This window comes from Solanum pennellii, chromosome 4 (genome assembly GCF_001406875.1).
Source record: "Solanum pennellii chromosome 4, SPENNV200".
Classification (NCBI taxonomy): domain Eukaryota; kingdom Viridiplantae; phylum Streptophyta; class Magnoliopsida; order Solanales; family Solanaceae; genus Solanum; species Solanum pennellii.
The window spans coordinates 47228016-47240059 of NC_028640.1; positions in this window are offsets into that span (position 1 = coordinate 47228016).

The window sequence follows — 12044 nt, forward strand, 5'->3', positions numbered from 1 at the left end:
GACTTGGAGTTCATGGAGGGTGAACAAGTTTTGCTGAAGGTTTCACCCATGAAGGGTGTGATGCGGTTTGGTAAGAGAGGTAAGCTAAGCCCAAGGTATATTGGACCATTAGAAGTACTTAAGCGAGTAGGGGCGGTGGCTTATGATTAGCCTTGCCTCCAGGACTCTCAGGAGTGCACCCGGTATTTCATGTGTCTATGCTAAAAAGATACCATGGGGATGGAAACTACATTATTCGTTGGGATTCAGTTCTTCTTGATGAGAATTTGTCTTATGAGGAGGAGCATGTTGCTATTCTAGATAGAGAAATCCGCAAATTGAGATCAAGGGAGATTGCATCCATCAAAGTTCAATGGAAGAATCGACCAGTTAAAGAGTCCACATGGGAGAAGGAGGCTGATATGCAAGAAAGATACCTACACCTGTTTACAGATTCAGGTACTCCTTTTCGCCCTTGTTTTTCTTCTCGTGATCGTTCGAGAACGAACGATGGGTAAATTGGTATCTATTGTAAGGACCTGTTTAGTTGTTTTGAGCAGTAGAGTTTATTTCTTGTAATAACTGTCTGGGTCGACGGATCCCACGACGGACCGTCATGGGTACGATGGACCGTCGAGGGTGTCTCATTCCAAAACACTTAGATCCTGAAAATTTGAGTATTGAGATCGACTCTCTTAACTTCACGACGGGATCGGAGTGTCACGTTCCGACACAAGAAGAACAAAGAGAATGAATCTTGAATTATGCTAATATACACCGATTTGAAGAACCTAATTCTTAAGTGAGTACGGTGTGGAGGCTTGAGTCCTCATAGATGTGTTTGGTGTTGTTGCAAATGATTCTTATACTTGTTGCTATCACCTGTTAAGTATTTGGTTGGTTTTATGTTATTATTCGATATATATTGCTTTCTATTTTGAGTTGGCCGATGATACCTACTCAGTACTTGTGTTTTGTACTGACCCCTACTTGTATTTGTTTTTCTTTGTTATTTGTGGAGTGCAGCAAACGTGCCGTCGTCTTCAACTCGCGGCTAGTTTTGGGTCGTGACAATATGCGGAGCGACGCCTTTTAAGAATTGGAAACAACAAGTATTTACTCCCTTTTCGAGAAGGTACTGCATCGTTCATATTCCGTTTATACAACATTATGAATTTGGTTATCCAAACTTCCTTGCACATTTACTTCAAACAGGGGACTTTGATGAACACGGTAATCTGGAAATTAAAAAGTTTCGAGAAAAGTTGAGCAAAGGTTATTGAATCATTATGAGAAACTTCAATGTTTCAGAAATAACTGGTGAATACATATTAGTGTATTCAAACTTTTAAATAACATTCTTGCGGATAACTCCATCCAAAAACTACAGGATGATATTGTTCAAATCACTGTAAATTGTATCCAAGCAGTAATGATTCGCTCTAGAGTCAACAACAACATCGTCCTATCAGGCACATCCATTCCTGCCATTTATATTACACACGGTCTCCAACGTATACAGTAAATAATATCCCTCCTTAACTTGTAGATGTAGTTTGATTCTTACTTTGAATAAGTTATATGGAGAGTATGAGTTCAAAGTGGAAGAAACGCGACATACACAGTCTTATTGATCCGTAATATTCTTATCTCAATTACATTACATTCAAATTTATTTATAACAAAGAAGATACATATAATTATCATTTAGTTAGGAAATGATTATCAAAGCAAGAATACTTGTGGATGGATCAAGGAAAGGTATTTTACCCTTACGTATATCCCATCAACTTGGGACCATACATTTTGATCATTACTGCTACTACTCTATATAAATTCAGAGGTAACTATTTCTTCTCAACTTACTGGAAACTTTTAATAGTCACATATCTAGGACATTGACATTTAATTTTGTTTTTTTCATAATAGGTGAATTGACTTTTGCCACCACCGCAACAAGCAAAATATATGTTAGTCTAAAATGGACAACATCAACCGGTTGCTCCATAAGTTCTCAAAGAAGTCAGTTGATGTACATACTATTGAGAGTGAAAATGCAAGTAACGTTCCCGTTGCATAAGCTATGTTTTAAAGTTGGTTGACTATTACAGAGTTAGTAGATTCTAACTAGAGTACGGACATAGACGTAAGTACTATAATAAACCCTTCACATCATAAGTACAAGGCTTGAATCAGCATGCTACTGTTATATATATATATATATATATGGATATACACACAGACCTTTATTTTATATATGGTAGGTAAGAAAGCAACTAACATTGTACCCACAACTTACATTCAAAGGAACTCTAATGATGTTTTACGCATACATAGGTTTAAGATACACATAAAGGTCAAGGACATTGGTGGGAATATTGCTTTGGTCCTTGATGGGGTTGCGGAGAAACATCTTGATACTTTTTCTCACAAGTTAGTTAACATATTTTTGAAAGTGAGACTAATGTACCATCCCATATTTGCAGTCTATGTAGGATGGAATTGGTCTTCAAACTTAAATTGAGCAATTTAAATGTGAAATAGGGGTGGTAAAACTATACAATCAAAAAAGTGTATATGCTGGATGAAGAATTAGAATGAAACACCACATAATCAAAGACAAAAAGGCAAAGTGCTACAATATTATTGAGCTTCTAATACATATTATCTTGATAGGTATATCATTCATTTTCCGGACAATCTGTTTAATATACATGATCATTAATTACTTTTATGCACAGGATAAGCGAAAGTAGAAGATTCAACTGAACCAATAGACTGTAATGCGGGAGGATCAAACACAGATACTCAAAAAAAAAACCACATGAACTTCAATATCAAACAGAAGAGTTTATTCGAGAAAGTGTAAGACGTGAAGAAAATTATTCATAGACGACAACAAAGAGAGTGATGTCGACATCATATAAACGACAAAGTAGAGTCTTTTTTTATTCTACGGACCTTAATATTATTAGTTTTATCAAGTAGTGTCTATAATTTTATTTGCGAAACTTTACATGTCCAACAGTGCCTAATTGTATATCATATGTTGTTGATGTCTGTTATGTTAGCGGATTTGGTTTTATCTATTGCAAAAAAAACTTACCATACTAAATATGTAAATGTCTATAAAAGTTGTGTTGTTTAGGTGCCATATGTCGATCCACATTTTTGCACTTAATGTTATATGCTACCTACCCCTACTCACCAGGATGTGAATAACTCATTCAACCAACGACATTTTAAAACTCCAGAACAACCTTATACGCTGCGACATTACATAGGTGTAACTGAAAATATTAACTTTTACCAATTATTCAACAACTACACTAAAACTACAAAAAAAAGACTCATCCAAAATTGCAAATAAGGGACTCGCGCGAAGCACAGACAATTTTCATAGTGAAGAAATATAAAGTAAAGAACAATTTAAATTTTAAAGTAAAGAGAGCTGATAGAAAAAAGTTTGAGAGTATTAAATTTTTTATTTCTAGTCTTTTATGTTACATTATTATCATTAGCATATGTAACATGGCAATAATTTTTTTTTATGATGATAAATTGATATTGATATGATATTCATGATATAGATTAGTTATAAATTTTAAATAGCGAATACTTAATTTTGTATTTGGTATCGCTTCAGATTTTTTAGAGGTATGATATGAATCATTATGGGTAAATGTGTTTCTATCTATTAAACATGAAAAGGTCGTAAATAAATGTAGTGGATTGTAAGTGATACATACAACACATGAGGAGAAAGTGATATACTATACATTTGGTATCTCTAATGTGATGGTATTACTCTTTTTTATAAAAAATATCAGACTAGTGATGTGAATATGATACACACAAATGTATTATTTAAGGTGTATCAAATAGTTATAGTGATCATTGATATGGATGATACATTAATATATATCATTCTTAACATATTGTTACTCATTGTAGCATCATATATGTATTTGGTGTATGCATTAATATGATCATAACAATTGTACAATTATGTGTCAGTGTGCTTTTTGAATTATTTTGGCTAGAGTGTGAAGGCTTTGTGAAGGAAAAACTCAGACAAAGTGAGATACTACAATAGTGAACATATGTATCCATTGAAGATAAGGTTAACAAAACTCCAAGAAATAATTGGATTTATCAGTACTGTGACTGTTCCTAAATTGGTCCACCATAAGAGAATTCATATTCCGAAAGATGTTATTCGGGATGTTAGCTAATGTATGTACATTAGAAATGATAAGGGGCAAACCAGTAGATGGATAGAGGCAGATGCCGAGATACATATACATGCTAAGTATTGCGTATCTAAAATAATATATAACGATGCACAAGTTAGAGAAAGATGAATTCATGTATCTTTAAATAGCCTCGAGACCATTGATGAGGGGGTTCAATAAGTTCAGCAGATCGGTAGTTATTGTCGACGGTGCACATTTTAATCGAGCTTACAAAAGGACATTTATATGAGCAATCACACTGCATGGGGCATATACATAGTGTTAATATTTATCAAACAAAAATATAATGTGTGTTGATTTGTGATAGGTTTCATATTTTTATAGACAGATGGAGTTATAGACATAGAAAATGATTGTTCATCGACATGATTCTTTGAACAATTCAAGAATACATTTGGCAAGCGTGAAAAAAATGTGTTGTATTACACAAAAATTAATGTATTATGAAGAGTGTAATAAATGTGCTTCAAATGTACCTCCTTATGCATGCACGTGGCATCTTTGGAAGAATGTCCGTACAAACTTCAAGAGGAGAAGAATCACGCAATGTGATCTATTCTTCTCTATTGCTAAGACTTATTGAGAAGAACTATTTTGATAAATTAATGGCTAAGGTGGAAAAGGTTGATCATAGAGTTAAGGAGTAACTAGAGGACACTAGGTACGAGAAGTGGTCGAGTGTTCATCAACACTAAACAGCGGTAGAATGACGACTTTGAGTTAATGACTACCTTGTTGAGGCACGCCAATTCTCTATAACAATATTTTCGAAAGAGGCTAGAATTCAATTTAGTTCTTGAAACTGTAAAAACAGAGAAATAGCCTCACATACAGAGGATACATTGTGGAAAATATTTGAGGAGGTATTGATTGTAAATGCACCTAAATGTCAAAGATGAGGGTATGTATAAAGATAGCTAACTATATACATTTTATGCATTTGATATGGATCATTTGGCTTTTTGATCAACATTAGTTTTTAAAAATGGAAAATAGTGTCATTTCATATAACATATCAATAACTTTTTTAATGTTTGCAGATTGTTCCATCATCTAAATTTGTTTTCTCAATTTATGAATCTAGAAGAAGACATATTATTTTGCCTTGAGCGGAAAGTATGCACTTGTGGAGTATTTCAATTAGACGAGATACCTTGCGCACACACAATTGTTGTTTCAAAGAGCACGAATATTACAAATATATATCCTTACTGCTCTTATTACTTTTAGATGAAATTATTTTTCCACCTAGATACAAAACGATATGAAGAAAAAAAATGCATATGAAAAGATAAAAAATAAACACAAATTATTGTGGGCAAATAAATAATTACAAATATAATTTAGTAAGAATAATTAACGGACAACTTTTTTTGTTTGATAATCCGGATCTTTAGGGTCACCATATTACTTGCGCAACCACGTACACTTGAATGTGCAATTGGAAGCAACAATTTTTTGTACAGAGTCTGTAATGGACTATATGATGATATTAAAAATGAATGGTTGAATAATAAAAAAATATGACAATTAAAAAGAATCTTATTTGATTCAAGGAAGAAATAATGGCTACAATCAGGTAAACCGAATCTATGATTATTTCATCAGGAAAGAAGTTAATCGACAAAATATAATAAAGATCTCGGAGCAATCAAGAAGTAATCTAAAGTTTAGCCTTAACTTTATTAATTCTTGTAAAATAAGGATCTCTACTACTCCTTTTTCAAAGATAAAAGCTCTTGGGTTTCCATATCTTCATCTAGAAGATTCAAGTCTCAACATTACAACACTATATAAAAGTCAGCTTCTGCTAAAGAGAAGATGCACACGAGTCTAAAAGTATTGTTTGTAAGGCTTGGTATCAAAAGAAAATAGAAGGAAAAAACGTTGAATGTAGATATAGGAACTATATTCAAAACTTGTATTTACTACAAATTTCAGAAAAATAGAAGACAACACCCTTGCAACCCAAGGAAATTGGACATAAGATCTAAATGGATCTCAACTAGTATAAAAACATCCTATGTCAAGTTTCCCTTTCACACTTTCATTTCTGTAAAACATCCTATGTCAAGTTTCCCTTTCACACTTTCATTTCTGTTTGTTTATTCCTGAAAATCAAAAGTTAACTAGCCACTCTTCTAAGTCAACTATTCGTAGAAGAAAATCGAAAAAAAATTCACCCCCTATTTCACTTCTGGATCATACCACCCGAACTACAACTTAATTCTATGACCATGAATCTTAGATCAAGTAGGGAATAAAATTGGGAATTTAGTAAAGATGGATGTACATCCTATGCATTGAGCGGATCATATACACACATTTGTGTATAGGTACCAATTGGATTACCAGTCAATAATCATATCTTTATAGGGCGCCGCTTACAAAGCCTTGTGTCTGAAGGAAATATTATATACTTTGTACCAAATGTGGTGTGTTTGGAATAACCAATATCACTTGCAAAAAGGAAAATCCAATAAACATATGAGCCACAATAGAGCACCACCCCAACACAAGATGAAGCACCTACCAATTGTGGCAGATGGTATTATTTAAAGAGAAACGGAATCAAGAAAAATGTCACACCTTATATGCTAGCTCAAGTGATAAAAGTATTGGCGTCGATTTATTTGATGCTAATACAAGTAAGTTTCTTGACTCTAAAATCTACAAATAATGGAAAAGTCCTCATAAAAATCGAGCTATCTCGAAGGGGTCTCAATCCACAACATTCCCTATAAAGAGCTTAAAGCAATGGATAGACTAGTACATTCCCAATGTTACGACAAATGATGTCAAGAATATATTTTATATTAATCAAAAATAAAGATAAAAATAACTCCGCCTCAACTATTGTAAATAATAAGGTGTGAGACAAAAACCTACACTCCTAGTATCACTGGCGGAATTATGTTATGAAGTATGGGTGCTTAAGCACCTACAACCTTTTGTGATAACACACTATTATTTGTGTACAATATCTAAAAACTTATTTAAATACATTAACTAAGCACCTGTTCTATAGATTAACTTTAAAATAGAGCATAATTGAGTACCAACGATTAAAAAAATTTCTAGATCTTCCATTGCCTACTACTACCCCTAAAAAACCTCTACCTTATCTTTTGCAGTAACTCCTACTTCACCATCACAATCTACTGAAGCTACACTTTTAAACAATAGCAATCTTTTCGAAATCTTATCAAAAGATAATTTCAAATTATTACATAAAGTACGAAATATTTCAAGGGAAAAATTAGAAACAATTATGAACAACCATTAACATGCATTAGGTAATACGGGTAATATTAACAAACTATTGGGCAATACAGATAAAGTTTGAGGCTGGCCTATTATCAATTTTCAGGTAAATGACTTTTGGGATGTGATTACACTATATCAAAAATTAGCTTTAGTGGCAATTAATTAACAATTGCTTCTAAATATAGATATTTAGCTGTAACTATCACTCTTTGTATATGTTCCTAAAGGATTTAGTGACATTGGATCTAATGACACTTAACTAATGTCGGTAAAGACTTTAACACTCTTTATTAATGTGTTTACCTATTGCCGCTAAAAGTTATTTTCATTGTAGTATTAGTTACTATGAGATGATTGATTTAGGTTAAAAAGGTAGCAAATACTTGGTACAATAGTTGCATAAAAATACACTAAAGTCTTATTTTTAAAAACTATACAAATTTTCAGAAAATGTGAAGTGTTTTTGTAGTTATCGAGATGCTCAGGTACCCACCTACCTCATAGGCATTAGGATCATTGTCCCATTTTAATATAACTTTTCCCACATAAAAATAAGCATAACAACAAAATATTTTGCTTTAAACTCATGTGGACTTCACACCCCGAGTTACCAAATCTAATCTCCTTCAATTGTCTTAACTGACCAAACATATATAAGGTAATCTCCTCTTTTGAATGAAATGTTACCATCTAGAATAATACAACTTTTGGCAGCATTTGTAATTAAAAAAATAGAAAACTCCTCCGAGGAATTGAGGGTATCCAAAATCATCGAATTATAATCCAACTCCTTCCTATCAAAACAATATGTTGACCTAATTGAAGAATACAACCTTATACTTATACTAGAGGAAGATTTCTAGAAACAAAAAATATCGAATCAACAGGCTCGGTGAAGCTAAATCTAACACCACGTTCTTCCATACAATAACTCTCAGCCAAAGTAGAAGAAATAAAACTTTTGCCCTCAAAATCCAAAAGGGTTCCTAGTTGTATCACCTAGTGTACATAAAATCCCAACAACATTATAATCATTAAAGAAATAATTACTCACATCCAACAAATGAATGGAGATTGTGCAACTATGATCATCAAATTAGATCTCGAAAAGAATTTGAACGGTAAAACAAACTGTCATCTAGAAAAAAAATCAGTCTTTACAAACAATAATGTGCGGCCAACATAAATATAAAAATAATCTTGTTAATGCAAACCACCATCAATAGGATTTGAACTAATCACAAACGAATCATTCAAAATAGAATCAGGAAAATGAGGCATATGAGGAGTCATTCGTGATACAAAAGGAAATTGGATATCTAAATTTATGGGGAATATCTTCAACGGTACAACGATCCAAACAAGCTATGTGGCCTATTGTAGGAGCTAACATTGCAGTAGATAAAATGTTGATGCAATTATAAATTAATATAGATTTTAAGGAAATTACACATTATTTACAAAATGATTGTCCTGCTCTATCTAACATCTTAAATAATTGCAGGGCACTACTTTTGCAGCTAGGGAACCCACTAGGTAGAGTATATATCGAGTGGAGAACCAAGTGACTTGTGCTCTAGCTAAGTAGGGGGTCTAATTTATCGACAATTATTTATCTTGTGCACTAGGTAGTTCAACCCTTGTTTGTGTCCAAGAATAAAAAAGCAAACAAGGAGGGAACTATTTTTTTAGGCTAATAAAGTAATCTGCTACTCGTGTCTTTTGTAATATGTACTATATTACACCTCTATCCACATACTAAACAACAATTTCACCACAATCCATGTAATGACGAATATTAAGTCTTATTAATATGGTATTTGTTTTTTTGTTTTTACCAACAAAAGAAAAATAAATAGACTCTCATATAATATAATACACGTGGTTAGTTTAAATAATATTAAGTGATTTGTTATAATATAATTATTTATAGGCAAATAGTAGTCAATCTTTTGTGTGTTTTTGTCTGTGTGTGTGTTTACTCATAACTAAAGAATTAATTGAATAATAAATTTAATATATTTGACGATAATTGACACAAATCGATCTATAATATATATATAATTGTTCATAAGCCATCATCAACAAAGAGGGTAGTCGATGATTGTTGGTAAAGTTCTTTAGCTTTTACAAAAATTAAAAAATTAAATAGAAATAACAATGAATGAATTGAATAACAATGGTTGAGAACTAACAATAATATAATAGATGAACTCAAGAATTATTTTATCATTGGAGAGTAATTTTTTTGATGAATGACCTAAATTTTTTTCTGAAGAAGGTGGTGCGAAGATGAAAAATCGAGATTTTTGGAAGGGAATAAATTTATTGATTTTATTTTAAATTGTGTATATTAAAGTTTAAAGATTGAAAAACTAATTTTCAATTTAAGATTTTGAGACTGAGATGTTAGTCTTTTAAGGTTCAGATGGAAGAAAATATTCAACATTATTTAAGACCTAGGTATAAAGAGTCACAATTTTTTAACTTTAAATGATAAATAGTGTCTTTTGATCGAATAAAGTAAGACTTGGAGCTAGTTTGCAAATTGATTTTTTAAATGTCCCTTTTCGCAAAGTTAGTAGAAAATATTAAAGAAACGCTAGAGTCTCATTTTTTATTTTATATGTATAGTTGTGTTTTACAAGTCTCATCACATTTTACTCTATGCCTTCCATATTAATTGTTTTGTGTTAAAAATGAAGTTAAATTCTCAAAATTCTCATTTCTCATTAGATTCAAGAAAGCCCTTTTAACCTAAAAAAGATGCTAAAATTATTAATGAGTAACAAGGATAAGATCTAGTCTTTCCATTCCACAAAGGGGTATTTATTCATCTTTAGTAAAATATTTATTTTTAAATCGACTATATCTTAAGAAATAATAGAAGGTAGCATCACACTATCTGTAATAATTGTTTTCATTTCAACTTCTCATAGATTATTTTACGCTTCACCTATATAGAAGTGAAACAATGTTGTTCATCTTGTATAACCGTAACACATATCTAGATAATCCAAGTGATATGCATATGTGAAATTCATTTATATAAGCTTTGATTAATTTTATGAAAGTATTTTTTAAGCCTCTTAATTAACGAATTCTACATAAGCGTAGCGTTTGGGTTTACCTTATATGTGTTATCCTGTTATGGTGACATGTGATTGAAAATGTTATTGGTAATCTATGTTAGGATGGAATAAAACGAATTAAATTATAATTTTAAAATATGTTTTCATAATATAAAGGTAAGAGAAGGTTCCTGGAATGCTATTGGAGAAATATTAAATTTAGTTGGAATTTCAACAACTGTGACATAATTTTTTGCTCTACTGCATGTAATGGCTTTAGAAATAATGGTACCATCTCTTTTGTCCTTAATAATATATGGTTTAAGAAGATTTATTTTAATGTATTCTTTCTTATATAGGAGTTTCTTGGCAAAAAGTTTTGCTTTGAATAATGTCAGAATTAACGATTTTTTAAAGTAATTATTGTCGCATGAATACATCATAAAAAATACAAAAGTAGCTTACTCTATATCTCTCTGCTTATTTTAAATATTCCTCTACCCACAAGAGCAAAAACATACAAATGCTTGGTGTAGTAATATTGTAATTTGTGAATATATGATGATAAAATGTCTTAAATGCCAACACATTATGTTATCGCCTCCTCAAATTTCATCTTCCCTTACCCTAAAACTAAAAATAAAAAGGGAAATAGGTGACCAATGAATTGGGTTAAAAATGGATTGACCCATATTTATACACATTTACATGTACAAATCAAAATCTACTTTAGAATTTAATATTCAAAAAAACTTAAATTGATTTTTTTTTTTTGGTAAATTAATGTGATTTGATACAAGAACGTGAAACATGATCTCATTTTATTTCATGTTAACTCAATTTTTTAATATCTTTTCATTGTATAAAATATTTGAATTATTCAAAGTTCAATATAGATTTTTGAAATATTTTTTCATTTTTTTTCTTTACTTATATATTTTCTAGGAGATGAGTTCACTACTTACAAAGTTATATTTCTAATTTCACAAGGATAATAATGGAAATTATGATTTATATTATGTTGTTAAATATTTTCTTAATAGGTGTGCATTGACTCACAAATTACACTTCTTAGGAATATAGGGAGTATCATGAAAAGATTAAAGAATAATATTACGTGTAATAATCATATAATTCTTTTGGTTTACTCCTTTTGCTTTTTCTACTTGAGATGGTGTTTCACTTTATGGTCATGGTTTCATTAGTTATATTGATTTTAGACTCTAAAATCCAGTCGTATAGTTATATAATTAATATTATGCTACATCAATGTTTAAACGCTAATCCTAAGCTAAAGACTATACACTCTTCATGTTTTTATCAGGAAGTTCAGTTATTTTGTTTAACTTGAACTATTTTTATTTTAATTTCAGTGATGTGTGTATGAATTTTTGAAAGCAATTCTAAAAGACCATATTGGAAGTAAAGGTTGTCATTAAGAAAACAATTTTTTTTTGAGATTTTTTGTTAT